The 19,382-nt window shown below is 35.9% G+C and overlaps 3 long non-coding RNA genes across 5 annotated transcripts; 1 reads left to right on the plus strand and 2 right to left on the minus strand.

Moving 5' to 3' along the window:
* Nucleotides 1-2,851: 2,851 nt before the first annotated feature.
* On the minus strand, nt 2,852-5,766 carry LOC113342092. Its single transcript, XR_003356401.1, has 4 exons — nt 5,284-5,766; nt 4,690-4,842; nt 4,144-4,362; nt 2,852-3,455 (listed from the first exon to the last, which is right to left on the minus strand). It is a non-coding gene; the product is annotated as an uncharacterized LOC113342092 (long non-coding RNA).
* Nucleotides 5,767-7,126: 1,360 nt separating this feature from the next.
* On the minus strand, nt 7,127-11,058 carry LOC113342043. Of its 2 annotated transcripts, none has more exons than XR_003356357.1 (2): nt 10,456-11,058; nt 7,127-10,317 (listed from the first exon to the last, which is right to left on the minus strand). It is a non-coding gene; the product is annotated as an uncharacterized LOC113342043 (long non-coding RNA). The 2 variants fall into 2 exon arrangements; XR_003356356.1 differs by having other exon boundaries at nt 7,324-10,312.
* Nucleotides 11,059-16,307: 5,249 nt separating this feature from the next.
* LOC113341975 lies at nt 16,308-18,276 on the plus strand. 2 transcript variants are annotated; one of them, XR_003356291.1, is made up of 4 exons: nt 16,308-16,389; nt 16,543-16,715; nt 16,861-16,932; nt 17,770-18,276. It is a non-coding gene; the product is annotated as an uncharacterized LOC113341975 (long non-coding RNA). The 2 variants fall into 2 exon arrangements; XR_003356292.1 differs by having other exon boundaries at nt 16,366-16,389; nt 16,512-16,715.
* The last annotated feature ends 1,106 nt before the right edge of the window (nt 18,277-19,382 follow it).

Raw genomic sequence — 19,382 nt, forward strand, 5'->3', positions numbered from 1 at the left:
TTTAGGTTTTTCACGAAACCCTGTAGGTTAACGACTTAAAGACTTCATTGGGATTGTGAAGCCAGACCCAACTATTTTCTATCGTGATTGAGTACAATCGTAAGATTGTCTTGAGATTTATATCTCTGATAGGAAAGATTGAAATATAGTCACAAACACCTTCGTCTCATTGTTTGTGATTCCACAATATTTTGTTTCGTTAATCGATTAAGATTATTGTGAGGTGATTGGTAATACTAGGCTGTTCTTCGGGAATATAAGTCTGAGTGATCAATTGGTTCCCGTTCACCTTGATTTATCAAAAGACGGAACAAAAACTCGTAGGTATATATGTGGACAACTCTATTCAATAGAATTTTCTGTGTGATACAGATTTGTTTATGAAGTCTTCGACTTTGGGTCGTAGTAACTCTTAGTTGTGGGTGAGATCAGCTAAGGGAATCAAGTGCGCAGAATCCGGCGTGGTTCAAGAGGCGTAAGGAACGCGACTGTACCTTGATCAGTGTGATATTGATTAGGGCTCAACTACATTTCAGACGAAGTTAGATTTGTAGTAGCCTAGTGTCTGTAGCGGCTTAATACAGTGTGGTGTTCAAATCTGGACTAGGTCCCGAGGTTTTTCTGCATTTGCGGTTTCCTCGTTAACAAAACTTCTAGTGTCTATGTTATTTCTTTTCCGCATTATATTTTGTTATATAATTGAAATATCACAGGTTGTGCGTTGAATCGATCAATTGGTAAATCTAACCTTTGATTGTTGATTGAAATTGATTCATCGTACCATTCAAGTTATTTCTCTTGTATTCAATCATGCTCGCAAATTCCTATTTGTTTGATTGCGGATTGAATTGAGAAATTGAGATATAACTCTTTGATATACTTTTTCTTAAGATTGAGTCTGACTGTCTAGTTGATTCTCTTGAAAGTATATTGGAGTTAGTCCATACAGATTGCTAAGCGAAATACTGGGTGAGGTTGTTAGACCCCTGCTTTTTCAGCAAGTGTATTTTTTCCCTTATTTTGAAACAACGGACTGATAGGAAAACAACATGGTCGGAGAAAGATGGTGAATGTAATTTACTAAGCATTTATCTAAACAGAATAGTGAATGTAATTTAATAAGCATTTACCAAGCCTAGTGATACGTTAGGAAACAAGTAACATCGTACTAGCAAGCCATTAATAATCTGAAAACCTAAAGGATTTTACAGTACCAATTTTGAGGTATACTTCAATCCAAATAACCCTTAATTAATCAAACAGGGTAGGATACATGAATCACAAATTCGATATACCATTTTAAACTAAGATAGAAAAGTGAGGTCTTACTCCACGAAAGATCCTTTTTGGTGAATCTAATGGGAGAAACAATTACATAGAGCCCAACTGGACCATCAGAATCTTAAGATAAAATGTTCTAATTCGTACGTAACAAGTTTACTAAGCATTTACCTAAACAGACTGATAGGAAAACAACATGATAGTTGGTTGCATTTAAACCTTTGATTGAAGTTTTTAAACAGTGGTAACTTAAGAACATACTCTGAAACAGCCAAGAAAAATTCTCTGCTTTAGTTATCGAGAATCAGAGGTTGAAAACCATATTATCTTGATGCAATTGCAGAAACAACTTACATCAACCATTCAATTAAAGCTATGAAAATCAATTAATAACATATATAAAATTACATCAACATTCATTTGTCTACGAAAGAGACACTAAAAGAATTTGAGTAGTCTTATGATTTTAACATTCGAGGCGGATGTGGATTAAGGATCATTTATAGAAGATTCTGTAGTAGTAATTGACATTTTTATCCTTTACCAATATACTAGCATTGTTGCAAAAAAATAAAGGACACACTTACTTGGGAACGACGGTAGCTGTCCAGGCCAATACTGGCACCCCAAGAAGCATTGTTGCAAATAATAAAATACATATTCTCTGCATTCAAGCAAAGCTAAGATAAAAATTTCTCACATGTTCAGTTAATGACATTTCCCTGTTACATCACTACCACGTACTCCTTAACTATGTTTATGAGGTGGGCGTCGTGATTACCAACCTGAAATCCTGCCCCCATGACGAAAAGCAATGTGCCTAGAAATGATACCCTGACATAAATGAAGTATCTAAAAGACCTTCTAGAGCACAACTACACACAATATATATACTAGGTATCACGGTGGCTTATAACCGGGGCTCAATCTTTTCGATCTCTTTTTGTTGTTTATTCGGTTGGTTATTATTCTTCCACAAATTTTTAGTCATTAACAAAATTGATTAGATTACAACTGCCAAACATGGAGCCTATAACTTGAATGGGGGTGGTGAACCTAGTATTTTGTGGTCGGGTCAAATTAGCCGGAACTGTGGCCCCTTAAGGATGTCCTAATATTTTGTTGGTCGGGTCAAATTAGCCGGGACCGTGACCTCTTAAGCATGCCCTAGTATTCTGTTGGTCGTGTCAAGTCCCGGTCGCGGCCCTTTTAATTCTCTTAATATGGCACTAAGGAAAATTAAATTACAATAAGAGATCTAATTATAGGTGTGGCACCAATGGGAGTGTACATCACGGATTAACGGGAAACAGCTGGCCTGGTCTAACTAATGCTATTATGAAAGGTTCTTTCACGAATGAGATGGTTTTTTAAGGAAATAATTCTGTATCGGAAGCCTATTTTTATATTAGGATATTGAGTCACAACAAATCTAAGGTTAACCGTTATAAAATTAGTAACTGGGTTAGAGTTGGTTTTTGCCGGCGGCGGCAAAATCCACGCCGTCTAAAATTATATATTAAAAACAGACGAACATATATATATCGCAAGCTCATAATACCCGGGGTCGGCTATTATCTCGCGAACTCATGTTAATTACAGAGGGAAAACATGCTGATAAGACATTGTGAACTGTGTAGTACATATAAGACATAATTTTAAAAAAGAATAGTATGCTGAACTGTAGAACATATAAGACATTTCTGCTCAGCAGCATAATAATAGGGAGGTGCTAAAAATACCAGTCCCCATGCATTAACCTCAGAGTAGGCCTTGCAACATCTCTCATCCGAAGAGGAGGAAAGTTCCTCAAGAAGTTGCGGCAAAAAAGTGTTGTTCCTTGTTGAGCATCCTTATTGATCGGAGACCTGCAAGCGTGTTACTGGCAAACATTCTTGAAAAGGTTGTTTTAGCCTACAAAAGTTAATCAGAAATCCATCTGTGGGAGTCGAACACACACTACATGGTTGAGAACCATGTGCTCTTCCATTTGAGCTAAAATAGCAAGCACAATTCTTAATATAGTTTGAAAAGAACATTAGCTCTGATAAGAGTTGTAAACTGGAATTTTCCATGATGTTAATGCCTTCCTCAGGACATTTTGGGCGTCATGCACATGTTGAGTTCCTTAATTCTCAGTTGAGAGATGACCTTGATCATTGGAGCTCGATAACCTGTTACGGACATAAAAGAAAATGTGAGAAACTCTAACCACTTGTGGTAAGTTAACTTGTGAGAAATTCGCATGTCCATGGAATGTTCCTGCTCGTGCTATTTTATATATTTATCTATTATACTGTCGGCACAAATTTTTATTTGTTACTCCCACCGTTTCTGGAAAAGTGGAAGTAACACTTTTCCAGAAACGGTGGGAGTATAAGATTAGTAGTTGATTTAATAACTATTTTCTGTAGAAGATACATTGAGAAGATTATGAATGAATTATGGAAAAATCAATACCTTGATAATTGTCAATGGGATGAGTTCCTACCTGATAACCACCTTGATATTTTATCTATGAGTGGAAAACATAGAGTCTTTATTGTGTGCCTATGTATAGCACTGTTATTTTATTATTTAACCACCTTTTTGAGTTACTGTGACGTTCTTTCACTTAAAAGCTTCAGTTTTACATTAGGATGCAACTCAACATAACACCATTATACAGGCTTTCCTTTATCGATACTATAATTTGGAGGAAGTAATAGTTAGCTGTTAGCAGTACAAATGTGATTACATGCTTACTACAGAAATCACGGATACATACAATTCAATTTCCAATCAGGATCGAGCCGATTAAACTAAGTAAACATTGATTCCTTTTATGAGGCCAATTTAAGTTAACATGGCAAGAAAAAATACCTCATCAGAATTCTTTCCCATGCCCTTCGCTCTATCACCCCGTTCTTGCTTCAGACGTAAATGAGTCTGCCTTCTGTGAAATCATTAAGCTTTGCCCATTTCCAATCTCTAGAATGTAACATTTTTATTCAGCTTTTTCGCCAAGGATTCTTTAATTATCGAATATTTGACATAACATGTATGGTTCGCTAATAGACATCTACTATCACACTGTACAGACTGCAAAATTAAACAAATAACATAAACAAAGATTATAGACTCGAAATTTTGACCTGCTATGTCATCTATTGTTTACTTTTGACGCCAACATATTTGGTACGTTCACCAATCGCATACTTTTGGCTGCCATCAAAATTACCTACAGGAATACATATGCTCCATATACACGTACACAGAAAAATATAAAAAAAAAGAAAATGTAGATTACAGTCAACTAAAAAGAGCATCAGTTATTCAGAATGAAAGACAATTGTGGCAATCACATTTTACAGTATTCTGGGAATATTAACTTGAACACCCTCATCAAAATACGTTTTGAAAAATTACCTCTTACGGATGAGCTGTTGATTAAGCTAAGACCACTGTCACCAGCAAAACAGCTTCATCCAGCACCCCATTTGCACCATCATAGCCCTCTTTTGGGACCGAGCTAAGCAATAGCAATTGCCTCACAGTAAATAAATGATATCGTAGATAACACTGTAAATCAATCTTAACATAGATTAGTAAATCTAGGAAACACCTTTATTTTTGGTATCTACGCTAAAAAGAAGAGGAGAAACTTGAGAGAACTGTCAGGATTAGGAAAGCCAGGGATCGGACAGACGGCTATATAAAACATATAACGAATCGGTCCAAAAATTTCAAATGTCCACTGTTGATCTTAAAAAAAATAATCATGTATGCAAATCATTATCTAGCAAGTAACCTGCTAGATAAGATGAAGAAACAATAAATCTCTTCTTCGTCTGTTCCTCCCAATTGCCTATGGTTTTTAAATCTCTTACGTTTACATAATCCAAAAAAAAAAGGAAACAATGAATCCAGAACATATGCTAATACCCTAGGATTTTTAATCCTTTAATAAATTGGATATACAAACCGAATGAAAAACTCGAAATAAGAAGATAAAAAGCTTACCTGGCGTTAACTTCGATCTGTGGCGACAATTCTAATGTGTATATTGTTAGATGATCAACAATAGCACAACAAAGACAATACGGCTGGTGATGAAGACAGAAGCTCTCATCAATTCCTGCGACGAATAAGTAAGGGATAAATCTAAAACAAAAGAACAAACCACAAAACTTAAATCAAACCACAAACAAAAATCAGACAAAAAAAACTAAATCCAATTGAAGTCCGTGAAACTAAATCTTAAGAAATTAATCAAATTACAAACCAAAAAAACTAATAAGTTTTATAATATCTAATCGTTTGAATGCATGAATCCGGCTACAACAACCCTAAAAAGATGCACATCTTTCTGATTCTGCATCGACCCTGTAAAAAAACCTGAAAAAAATCAACAGACACGATCTCATGAGAAAAGGGAGATAACCACCAGGTTTCTTATATAAAGAAGACGAATTAGGAAATCCAATCAACTTTGGTATTTGTTTTATAGCCGGCCAGTTACGTATTTAGTCTTTTGGCCCGTACTAAGAACACAGTTGACGTCAAAACAGGAAACCGATGGCGATGACGTCGTCGTTTGTCTTGTCTCCCGATCCGACGCTCCAAAATATCCCTTATTCAACTTTCGATCCGGGCCGTGGGATGACGAAAGTTGATGGTCGAATTTAACAGGTTTGACAGACAACACTTTTTTTTATAATATAGACTTGATATCACCCCGGTTTACGGTCGGGGCTCAACCTGTTTGATCGTTTTTTGTTACTGGATTTGTTTTTAACCAAATTTCATTATTAAAGGCTGTTTAGTAACTATTATTTGCTTAAAACGATTGGTATATTGATAAAAAAAATTTGAATCAATTTATTTTAACAAAAGTTGGGAGCTATTGATTAATCGGGGGATGCATCCCTAGTGTGTTGTTGGTCGAATCAAATTAGCTGGAAGCTGCAGTCCAACCGTGGATTAAAAAATCTACTGTCAAACGTAGTCTTCATATCAAAATTAGTTGTGATTAGGTTGAAATCACGGGGGTCGAGCCTATAAGTTAGCAAGAACCTGTAGTTCTCAGTGTTTTGTTGGCCAGGTCCAATCAATCGGCACCTACAGCTTCGATCGTGGCCACTTAAGCAGTTCCCAGTGTTTTGTTGGTCATGTCCAATTAGTCGGGGCTTATAGCCCCAGCCATGGCCGCTTAAGCAGTTCTCAGTGTTTTGTTGGCCGGGTCAAATTAACCAGGCTTGTGGCCGCTTAAGCAGTTCCAAATGTTTTGCTGGTCGGGTAAAATTAGCCAGGGCTTACAGCCCCGGCTGTGACCGTTTAAGCAGTTCCCAGTGTTTTGTTGTCTGGGTCAAATTAGTCGGAGCTGGCCGCTTAAGCAGTTCCCTATGTTTTGTTGACCGGGTCAAATTAACCGCGACCACTTAAGCAGTTTCCAGTGTTTTGTTTGTTTGGAAAAATTATCAGGGGTCTACATCCCCGACCGTAGCCACTTAATTAATTCCAGTGTTTTGTTAGTTTGGCCAAATTAGCAGGGGGCAATATTTAGCATTACCAAAATTAGGAAATCTAATTATAATATGATACTTGGTCGCAACATACCAAAATTAGTCGTTCTTTGAATTAATGGCTAACGTATAGAGGTTATATTGTAATACAAATGTAATATAATGCACATGATTAGGTTGTACTTTGGGTATTGAGAAGAAATAATCTAACTCTTGGTGTCATTTCCCAAACCCATAAAAACAAATTGGTGCAGTGTGAACGCATATGACTTTGCAGGTTTGCACATGCACCAGAACATAATGATAACATTTAATGAATGAACGTCTATATGTTTACCGGATACGATTTGTAATCAATTGATTAAGTGAAAAATGGTTCTGAATTACAGGGACAACGAGTTTATATGCTCGACTTCTCTCGGCATTCTCTATTTCTGTCTCACACGTGGATTCAGCACAAGTCACTCACACATACAAACTACACGCTCATCAGTACAAACCATTCTATGCTACTACCCTCCCTCAATCTCAAGTGGTATGTAAAAAGACAACTTGAGATTGCAGATATACAAACTACACAGTCGACAATACAAACATATTATTATAGAAAATAACAGCAGTAGTAATAGCAAATCTAGACCTTCATTTAATGTAGCAGTGGGGTGTAGTATGTGGTATTACCAAAAGTAGAAGTACTGTGAGTAGTACAAGAGGCAGCAGCAACAGTGGGTGCATATATAAGGTGTCTCTGACATGAAACAATTATGAGAACACCTGTGAAACGCCAACTGCGCATTGGACTCAGCAGCAATGAAGCTTGGGCTTCTGCACTCGTATGATAATTTTGAAGATAGACATTGTCAGCAAGCATGGCAATTGGTGTTGCACCAACATCTTGAGAAATAACAGGGGTAAACAAGTAGTTGTAGGAGTAGTTGAGATAGTAGTGCAGGAATAGTTCTAGGTGCAGTTGCAGTTGAGAGATAGTACCAGGTATTGCTGAAACAAGCTGACCTCCATATATATTGTCGAAAACTTGTCGCATAGATAAACAAATATGCTGGCAAGATTGTACTGTTGCCATTATGGTGACCAGATTTTCTTCACAACCAACTGAAATCTAGTAAAAACTATGCTCGAAACCAACGAAAACACCAATAAGCAATCAAACACCACACTTGTATCAATTCCCTCGCATATGGTAGACATATAGAGCAGCTGTAAGATTTGGCGTAGCAGCATATTTGGGAAGCAATAGATATTCAGTATGACTTATATAAACCAAAACTGGACAGTCCATAGCTTTGTCTGCTGGATAGAGTACCTCTCGCAAATTTATTCACAATACCAGGGCATGAATAGGAGGAAGTAGAGTAGTTGAGCTCATAGGCCTGGCCAACCTTGATGAATGTTATGGCACAACTGATGGAATGTAGAATACTTGGAAAATTTGTCTCAGCAAAATTCCTTTGCTTCTCCCTGCAGTAGTCAATAAGAAATAAATACCAATCTTCTTTCACACACTCCCCAGCAAACACCAAGATAGTTCATAGATTTATTGCATTATGTCACTCATAACCCGATAGTCCCCTGTAATGTATATTCTGAAGTAATAATAACATAGCACTCACCAGATCAACAAGAGATCAAAAACAACAAGCTTGCATCATACACCAATAGTAGTCCAAAATAAAAATATAGAGAGAAGTTAGTGTATCCACTCGGTGATAATAGTTGATACAGGTGATAATGAGATGTTGCAGGAGAAATCTGATCAAATAGAAAGTAAGATGCAAACCAAGGCTGACAGTAGTGAACTATTTGTAGCAAGATCTTGAACTTCAGCAGAATACTCATGACCAATACAATTGTAGCAGAACACCAGAGGTATAACACTTGAGATGAAGTAAAAACAGTATACTTGACAACAACAATGGATAGAAAAATATAAGAACTGAGATCCTTGTATGCTGTAGAGAAAGACTTCACACAAGATTCTGTGAAGAGACCATGCACAATTCTGCCTGTAACTGTATTCCTACCAGAAATAAGTTGAAAGCTCATCCAAAACATATTCACTTCAAATCCTTAACATCATTAGCTCGGAAGCTGCAGTCTCACACAACATTATTCCAATTTTATTGATGTACTCACAACATGATTTCAGCTGGACCTTTATTATTCAATCACACAGATAACAAACAGGAAAGGAAAGATAACTAAACCAGGCTACATCTGAATTGAATATAGACTCATCAAAAAGAACTTCAATCTGTACTTATATATCTCACCAATTTCAATCCTGAAACAGCATCCCCAGTTCCATCATTGCACACACAAACCAACTCACCCACATACCACTACTATGAGGACTGTACCAAAGTAACATTGAGAGGAGGAACTAACTGAAGCAAAATTAAGCATACAAGGATGCAGCAAAAAACCAACACACATACACGTACCCCGGCATTCTACTGGATTTAAGAAGAATCTTTTCCCACTATTCAATAGAACAACATCAAGCTTCTTCCTAACTAACTATTACAACAGAAATAGGCATGCTCAGACCGAATAGATCCAGGAATCAGTACCAATAGGATTTTATAAAAGAACTAGGTCAAAATCATACCAACTTATGATAAAAACATAATTGGCAGACGAAATTGAATTTTGTTGAGATAGTGATGTAGAAATTAAACACATTAGACCAAATCTAAAGTAATCTAAAGGTTAAGATGGAGATTACCAGCAGAGAGTTTTAGCTGTTGAGGTAGAGAAATTTCATATCCAAACAACCAAATGGAAATCCAAAATCACCAAGAGCTCAAGTTATAAAACGAGTTTTAGATCCAACAACGTGCCTAATCCTAATTGACGAAGTTGCAATAAGCATCAAGATCAAATCCAACTCCTCACCAATTCTTGTAAATCTTCACTTCTTGAAAACCTTATCAAATTGAGGAACAAATCTTCTTGAAGATGAATCAGAGACGAAGAACAGTGGAAGCTATGGATCGATACCCTCAGAAATTCATGATTTCTGAGTCTGATACCATGATAAAATTCAATTAATGAATGTATACATGTTTACTGAATACAATTTGTAATCAATTGATTAAGAGAAAAGATGGTTCTGAATTACAGGGACAACGAGTTTATATACTCGACTTCTCTCGACATTCTCTATCTCTGTCTCACACGTGCATTCAACACAAGTCACTCATACATACAAACTACACGCTCATCAGTACAAACCACTCTATGCTGTTACATAATAGACGAACGAAACCAAATTTAAACGATATGTAAATTTTTAATTTGCTTTATAGATGTTACAGTAACTACAGGGCTTACGCTCCTATGAACCCTATAAACAAAAACCCTTATTTCCCTTCCCACAAAAACCCTAGAACCACGTTGTTTTCTTTTTTCTTTTTTGAAGCAACACCTCACAGTTGTACACATGCTTAAGGGCTCCAAGTTTGCAGCTGTACTTACCCTCATTAATCTAATATGCTTTTATTACCCTGCACTACCATCATTGTCCAAAGTAAGCTAAAAGAGATTTTCCATTAAAAATAAAAGAAACAATTATGGAAAACATATTAGAAATACTTATCGTAGTTTAAATATCCCCAAGAAATTTTCTTAGAACTTTTTGTATTAATACCTGCAGTGTGAACAACCTATCTTCAAATTGAGTTGTTTGACCAAGAATCTTCATGTCTTTAATGGTTTTCCATATTGGGGAGGCAGCAAAAAACCAAGAGAAAGATGGATAGTATACAACAATATTAGGATTGATTTATTGCAATAATGGGATCTTGAGAAGAAGAAGATCACACGAAGAAGATTCGATTTTTTTTAAAACCTAAAGTTGTAATAGTTATATGACGAAACGTTTTAGGAAACCCCAGTATATTAACATAAGCGAAGCAAAATCGGGAAATCAAAGATCCGACGCACGAAAATATCCCTTTTTCGATAAACACGTCTTCAAATTCAGGACTACATCTCTAACCAATAAGGAATGTGTAGTTACTCATGGATTTCTCAAAATCACTGGAAAATATAAATAAAAGCAAATAAAGCAAACCCTAGAAATTGTGATGATCAATCGCAACTTCAAGCCCTAGCTTCTTGTTCTCCTTCTCTTCTATGAGTCTTGAGGGTATTCTTATATATCTTCCACAAAATATAGGTATTAGAATCACTTCGTAACCAGGTTTCCTCAATTTGGAGGCCAAAACGCGTCAAAAAGGGTCCCCATGAATTAGCCACGATCCTCATGGTCCATCTACAATGAACAATGCCGATTTTATACCAAAATAGGTCGTAACTTCTGTGTAAAACCTGTAACTATCGGCACAGTCAAATTTCAATGAACTGTGCCGACCTTAAGTCCAAAGTAATCGAAAACGTTCCTCGGTATTACTCGGTGGGGTACTTTGTAGCGATGAGTGATGATCTAGGATTTGGAAATCACCAAAACTCGGCCTTATACTCGGAAACTATTTACTAAAGATATATATATACTAGGTATCACACCGGTATACGGTCAGGGCTCAACTTTTTCCGAACGTTGTTTATTATTTGGACGGTGGCCGGTCAGTATAATTCCATAAAATTTTAGCCAGCCTGCAATGATCAGTGGCCTACAGGACCGACTATTACGAACAGTCCTGATATTTATTTCTCTCGGTCAAAATACAATATTTAATTGCTGGGTCATGGTAAGGCCCCGGCCTTTGAGAACAATTATAATATTAACTTTTTCCGGTAATAAAAAATTGTTTAGTAAATCGGGCCGTAGCAGCCGAACAATCGCAATAATTAATAATTTAGTTCTCGTATAATAAAATATGTTTAGTAAACCAGGCCTCGGCCGTCAAGAACAGTTGTAATATTTAATCAGTCTGGTCATAATATTGTGTTTAGTTAGTCTAGGGCCTCTAGGCCTATAGTCCCGCTCATTAGGAGTAGGCACTTGTGTTTAGTTAGTAGGGTAATTAGGGGTAGCCCCTTGTGGTTAATTAGTCTGGTCATAGGAATCTAAGATTTGCTAACAATTGGATCGTCGCACACGGAAAACTTGAATTTACCAAATTCCATCATAATCATATTTTATGTTCACTTTAAACAATTACTGCAGTAATCCATTACACGTAAAGGAATTTTCCAAATGGGTATTCCAAATGTGTATCACAGTACACCTCATTGATAAGAAAAACCAATCTTACACTTACACTTACAATAGGAATCAAAAGTGCAGTGCAGCTCAAGGCGTTACTCCAAAAAATAGGAGCAAGTTTATTTTGAGTATGGTTGATTATGAGATGACTATATTTTTTTTAATAGGAAAGAAGATTTATTGAATAAATAAAATTGCAAATAGTTCTTATCTTGTTGGATTAAGTTCAAAACCCTCCCAGGACTGGTTTCTGCCTAATTGAAATTACTATTTTCAGACCTTGCGAACTTCACAATTATGTCTGCAATGTGGTTTGCATTTCTATGAACATGAGAGCAACACCAAAAATTAAAATCTCTTAAAATAACAAGTACATCATCAATCAAATTAAAAGTAGTCCATCTGACAGCTAAATTATTCCTATTTAAGGCATTTATTACGTTGACATAATCTCCTTCTAGATGAATTCTTCTTTTGCCCATTGCCTTTTCCCACAACACAGCTTCCAGCAGAGCCTTTGCTTCAGCTTGTTCTGGATCTAAAGCTCTTAATGTCCTTCCTCGCATTCCATTGCACTCACCTGCATTTGATCTGCATATTAGTCAAATCCCAAAGGATCCTGAATCCATAATATGTGATGCATCAAAATTTAATTTATCTATTGCATGTTCAGAACATTTCCATTTGGGAATTACTGCAGTGCTGATACTAGGACCAATTTGATTTGTGACATTTGAAGATGTCAGGTCACTTAGTTCAGACTTGACAGTCCATATAATCGACGCCTCATTAACCTGCACATTATCAAACAATTTAGCGCACTTGGATTTCCATACATGCCAAATAGTACAACCTATTGTTTCCAGTTTTTAGTATCCACCTGCAAATTGGCATTTTGTATATCAAAAACACCACATAGCCAATTATGAAAATTGAGATTGCCAAAGATATCATGAATCTGGATGTTAACACCTATCCAGATTATTCTAGCAACATCACATTCCACAAACAGATGATGTAGAGTTTCAACTCCATTACCACATATAACACAAGTAGTATCCTGATACCTAGAAAATCTAGCTAATCTTTCTTTTACAGGTACACAGTTATGGAGGCATTTCCACATCAAATGTTGTATCCTAGGGGATAGCTTGTACTTCTAGAAAGCTTTCCAGTTTATGCTAAGATTATTCTTAGTAGGGTGCATTCTTAATTGATCATCTAGAATGACTCTATAAGTTGTTTTCACCGAGAAAGCACCATTGGAAGTAGGTCTCCGTCTCATTTTATCACATCCATGTATTGGAATTCTAATTTTACTTATTTCATTGACAGTGTTTTGATCGAAAAAAACATTTAAAATTTCATAATTCCAATTGTTTGTTTCCTTATCAATTAGCTGCTTCACAAAAATCATGTTTGATGAAAATAATGCAGAGTCAGGTGGACCAGGTAAGTTGGGTATCCAACTATGTTTCCATATATGCACATTTTCACCAGTACCAATTTCCATTACATGGTTTTTTCTAATAATTTCTAGACCCCTACAAATACCAGTCCAAATCCAAGATTCATTCTCTGGCATAACATCAATCAAAGGATTTCTGTTGTGAAAATACTTACCTCTAAGGATTTTAGCCCAAGGAGCATCTTGTTGTTCAAGCATTCTCCATTCAAGTTTTGCAAGGAGAGCTTGGTTCAAAACTTCAGTCCTCCTAATGTTTAAACCATTTATTCTTTTGGCAGAGCCATGTCAGACCAACCTTTCATATAAACACCTTTTCTACCCTGCTATTTTCCCCACCAAAAATCCCTTTGAATGGAATATATATCAGAGATAATACTCTGTGGCATTTGGAAAACAACAAGGTGGTGGTTTGCCATACTTCCTATAAAAGTTTGATTATGAGATGACTATAACTGATGAGTATTATGGAACTAAATTTTGGTGGATGTTAACTTGTGCTAAAGAGTTCGGAAAACCACGAAAACACCGCCACCATGACGGGCTTTAATGCTTACATTTCATAAGAAGGACCTGTTGTTGGTTATGGACTATTATCTGAATCATGTAATAGAGAAAGGGAAGGAAATCTTAACCAAAAACCAACAGAGGAAGCTTTACACTAATCACAGTAGGGAGGGTCCAAGAGCATAGCTCAGTGGTATACCATCAGCTCCAGTAAGGAGGAAGACAGAAGTTCAATCCCACCATAGTAGAGGTTTGTATTTAAATTAGTTGTATAGAGGGGTTTGGCGGGGTTGGATCTTGCAGTGGGGCTAGTCCAACTGGCTGGATTTGGATAGGGGTTTGGGTCCGACTTTAGCCTATCAAAAAAAAAAAAAAATCACAATAGGGATGATTATGAGGAAGAGTTGTGGGGTCATGTAGTGTTTAAAAGAATAATGTAAAACGTGAAAGTCCCTATTTAAAACTGAGGTTTAACAACCCAGTTTGACACAAAAATTAGCCGGTATCATCAGATAAAAAAACTATTAAAAAGAAGAATGTAAGAGAATTTACAATTAAAGGTAGAATACTACACAGATTTTATAGTGCCTACGGTCGGGGCTCAACCTTTTTCGATTTTCTTTTTATTTGGTCGGCTGGTCAGTATTCTCCCACAAAATTTTAGTCATTAACGAAACTGATTAGATTAGAAGTGTCAAACATCGAGCCTATAAGTTAGTTAGGGCTTGGACCCTAGTGTTTTGTGGTCGTGTCAAATTAGCCGGGGTCTATAGCCCCGGCTGTGGCTCCTTAAAAATGCCCTGGTGCCGGGGATTCTTAAGCAAGCTTTACTATTTTGTTGGCCGTGTCAAATTATCCGGGACTTACAGTCATGGCAGTGGCCTCTTAAACATTCCCTAGTGTTTTGTTAGTCGTGTCAAATTGCTGGGACTTACAGCCTGACCGTGACCCCTTAAATTCTTTCAATATATGGAATCAAGGAAAATTAAATCGTAATAGGATATCTAATTATATTATGATATTTAGTCGGGTCTTAACTCGAAGGACCGACCAATTCTTGGATTAATCGTCTGGAATATTATGCTGCTATCGGATTTTTATTTTATTGCTTTGTTCTCAACGTAATTGTGACCATATTTGTTTGATGAGTAATCGTGGTACTGAGAAAAGTAAACTTCCTAAGCATATCTATCTGTATTATAAGGGACAGTGGTGTTTTCCTACATCGACGATTGTCTACAGTTTGGACACATAAAGGACGGTCCAGATTTACTCGCTAAATATGTGTTTTCATGTTGGACGGATATTCCTACATCGACGATTCTCTACAGTTTGGACACATAAAGGACGTTCTAGATTTATTCACTAAATATGTGTTTTCATGTTGGACGGATATTTACCTCAAGGAAAAACCGTTACCGGCTCCCATTAAACATCAAAATTAATGTGAAAATAAATCTCTCGGTGCAAGAATAGAATCAGGATCAACCTTTTTCTCTCTCCTAAAAAAACTCTGCAACTCTCTTATCCCCTGTTTACGGTTATATTCATCTAGATTTAGTTATCTTCAACAACTGTCATCTTCAACCTATTTTCATCTAAACTTTAAGGGGTTTCTCATTTATCTAAATTAGTTTTCTTCCCGGATCTTGATTTTGTTAGGATCTGGGCAGAGTAGTTTAGGATTTGTATATGTATATATATCTTAATAATTAAAAGTGGATGTCATACTATTGCAATCCAGATTTCAAATACACCGTTCTGGTGGTTTATTTTAGCCTTATAGGCGTATTTTGGTGGTGCTGCTTTATCATCGATCACTTTATCAAGGATGATCTATTTCAACTGCTTATTGATCGGTTCTTCTGGAGACAAGATCAACAAACATCGAAATCGATCGGAATAATCTGGGCATATCACTTTCTCTTTATGGAAGCATCTAAGTTCTACGGTGAACATCAACTGCAATGGTTTCGAACCATTGATGATCAAACAAAATGGGTAACTCCCATTAAAATTGCACTTTTTCCTTGTCGGATTATGTATATTTAGTTAATTTTTCATTATTCGTATCTTTTAAGTTTCGAATTATATAATCATTGTACTCTTCTTCTTAATCCGTTCATTGATGTAATCGGTGCTATTGTTAGCAATTTCATATTAATGAAAATTTGAGGTATCAGCCTCTTCCATCAAAAAAAAAAAGAAAAAAAATCTCTCGGTGCACATTCAACCAGGTCTTTGGTTACTCACCCTACATAGCCTAAAAATAACACAGTAGAAAAAAACGCTTGAACGTTTCATGACCCATCTCAATTAATATGTGTCATAAATCCAATCACTTAAAGCGGAAGAAACAACCGAATCTCAATTAAAAACCCACACACATATTGAACAATTTTCCCCGCTGAACAGATCTATTACTACTATCCCAGCCCCAGGTATGTCTCTTTGTGATTTGAGATAATTTTTTTATTTTCTTTTTCTTTGATTTGGGTTAATTGACATGTTAATTATTTCTTTCAACCAATTTTCAATTTTGAGTCATCTCACGAATGTTCAGTTTCAATGTTAATCTTTCACGGTGTATAAAGATCGCAATGGAAAGGTTGTAGGATTTTATGTGGGATGTGGATAAAACCTACAGTTCCATTCACGTAGAAGTTCTCTAAAGGGGACCGTTTAGCTCTCCTATTTAGCAATGAGAGAGACATTCCAGTTATACAATCTCTAGCTAATAACTCAGGTTTTCGATAAACTCTTCCAGGTAAGATACCAGACTGTTGTTGTGTCCTGGCACAATGTCTGTAAATCTTTTCATATGAATTTTAGTGATGTATATGGTTTGTGTGATCTGTGAATTCCATGTAAGGTAGTAGTGTTCTTCATCCATTTCGCTTTTTGTAAAACAGGAACGAGGGAAGACTTCAAGGATGCCTTTTGATTTGACGTCTCTTCTATGCCATCTTGGGAGCAGAACTGTGGTACGATTCATGTTGGCCTCCCATACAATAAACTAATTATGTCCATCAAACATAGGAAGGTTTGAAATTTTAGCCACACTTAGTATCGATCATATATGATTTAATATTTCAATATAGTCAAATTTATGGAGATAGTATCGCTAAAAATTATGTTTGTGTCAATTTACTTATGGACAAGGAAATAAAGAATTAGAGATTGAAGCAGATGATATAATACAAATTGCGGTTGTTAATAGTAGTATCATTGATTCAAGGTAGTTTAATCACAATTGTTATTTTATTTCTACGCTGAGAAATGCTTTTTAATACAACATGGTGGGTGAGTTTTCCTATTTTGATATGAATGCAGAACTTAGAATTCTTTAGGCTCATATTTACCCAGCATGAATTGACGTGTATTTTTTTCCTCATTTATGTACTAATTTTACAAAAATAAAGAACTCAGCAACACTAGAATGCAACATATGAATGGACCTTGAAAATTATTTTCTTTTAAAGACAATTCCTGTTAATTTTTTTAAAGAAAAAAAACTTAAAATAAATATGCATCAGTTATACCACCTTGGACGTCTTAAGTTGGTAATGCAGTTAAATCGAAAGAGAATGAAGTGTTTAAAACAAAAGGAAATCCGTAGAATATATATAGAAGCCTCACATTTTTCCATAAGCCCCAACTTTTGTTTCCATTATTCGAAACACTTGGCTCCCACTAAAGGATACATGTAGATCCTTTTTGGTCCTTACTGATACTTATTTTGGGGATTCTAGCCCTTAAACAACTGAAACTTAAATGTAATGTTTTTATGTCATTGGTGCAATCATTTATGTTTTTCGCAGGTCAGCAAAGGTAGTTACCTTTCATAATTGGGGAGAATGACCTTACAACAGGGGGCAATGTCACTTGAACTGTAAGCAAACGGGAATAACAAGAACATAACCACTGGGAGTAAGGCCAATTAAACTGTAAGCAGACAGAGATAGCAAAAGAACATGACCATAAAAACTTGCTTAGTTCATGTTTCATGAATTTGTAAGGCACAAATATAGATTATGGGTCATTAAACCGTACAATTAGATTGAGATGGATTTGAACAGAGGACTTAGGAATGTGGGAATAAATGAGAAACTTACATCGTTGGCTAACTAATTAGAGTTCGTGTATCTCTTTGCTAGAGCTATAATGAAAGCAAGCATGAGTCTAAAAAGGAATGCTCTAATTTGCGAATTATCTTATCAAGGAATAATGTACTGTAATCAATAGTTTAATTTTTGGTATACTTTGTTTCAAAGAAAAATGATTTTGTAGCCTAGAATCTCTTAATTGTATGATGTTTGTATGATGATGTTTACAGCGCGTTCGGCTCAGGTTTTTGGGAGTCCATGAATTTTATTCCGGGGGAATTTACTCAACCGAACAGACGCTAAAATTACGGAATTGCATTCCGCGGGAATCCAATTCCCTTAAAACTTTCCTTTTCCATTGCATCCACGGACGGGAGGAATGGAATTCAATTCTGGAGGAAAAAGGATTACCCCGGAATTGAATTCCTGGGATTTGAATAGTCTAAAACGAACGCGTTGTTAAGGTATTTCAAAGTTACATGTAATGTGTATATGTAACCTATAAATAGCATGCTTTCTTTGAGAAAAATATATGTTGTCTATGCTTTATAGGCTACGTAATTAACTGTATTTTTTTTTCTTTTTCTTTTTTCGGAGAAGAAAAAATTTAAAAATGATATCAAAGTGGAAATAAGGCACAAAAGAACAAGAATACCAGGAGTTAAAAACCTGAAGAGCGAACCGGAAGAAAACGTACAAAAGATTACATGTCTTCCGCTGTCTAAAAACCAATCCTTCCCCCGAGGAGTCTTACGTATCACATACCAAATGAAATTTATATATATATATACATACATTACATCACTGTAACATAATTGCTTAGGTTAATAAAAAAATTAGAAAGAAAAAAAAAAGGACCGCAAAGAGTTACATTGCCAAGTCTTTTACGGAAAATAGATTACCCCAGTATGTTACAGTTAATAATGATCCAAGGAAATAAAGTATAAGTGATACAAATTGATACTCATTGGGATGTCATGAAATAAATAAAGTATAAGTGATACAAATTGATACTCATTGGGATGTCATGAAATAACTTGCTCTTGCATTTGGTCATTTTAGTAGTCTCAGTTCAAGCTACTCATTTGAATAAGCTATCATTTTTCACAAACTATACAGGTGAGCTATTGGAACTCATGCATTTATAAGTATTTTTTTCGTTTGATCGTTGGCATGTTGATCTAGATGAAAGATTTTCCTAACACCAATCTACTGATAAAGATAGGGCAATCTTTCTCAGTCTCGGGTGGGCTATCTTATATAGTTGGTCAGACATATAGGTCAGATCTGACCTCCCGTCGTCATCAAGCATTAAAGTTCCTTTCAAG

Source organism: Papaver somniferum, unplaced genomic scaffold (assembly GCF_003573695.1).
Source record: "Papaver somniferum cultivar HN1 unplaced genomic scaffold, ASM357369v1 unplaced-scaffold_33, whole genome shotgun sequence".
In the NCBI taxonomy this organism is placed as follows: Eukaryota; Viridiplantae; Streptophyta; class Magnoliopsida; order Ranunculales; family Papaveraceae; genus Papaver; species Papaver somniferum.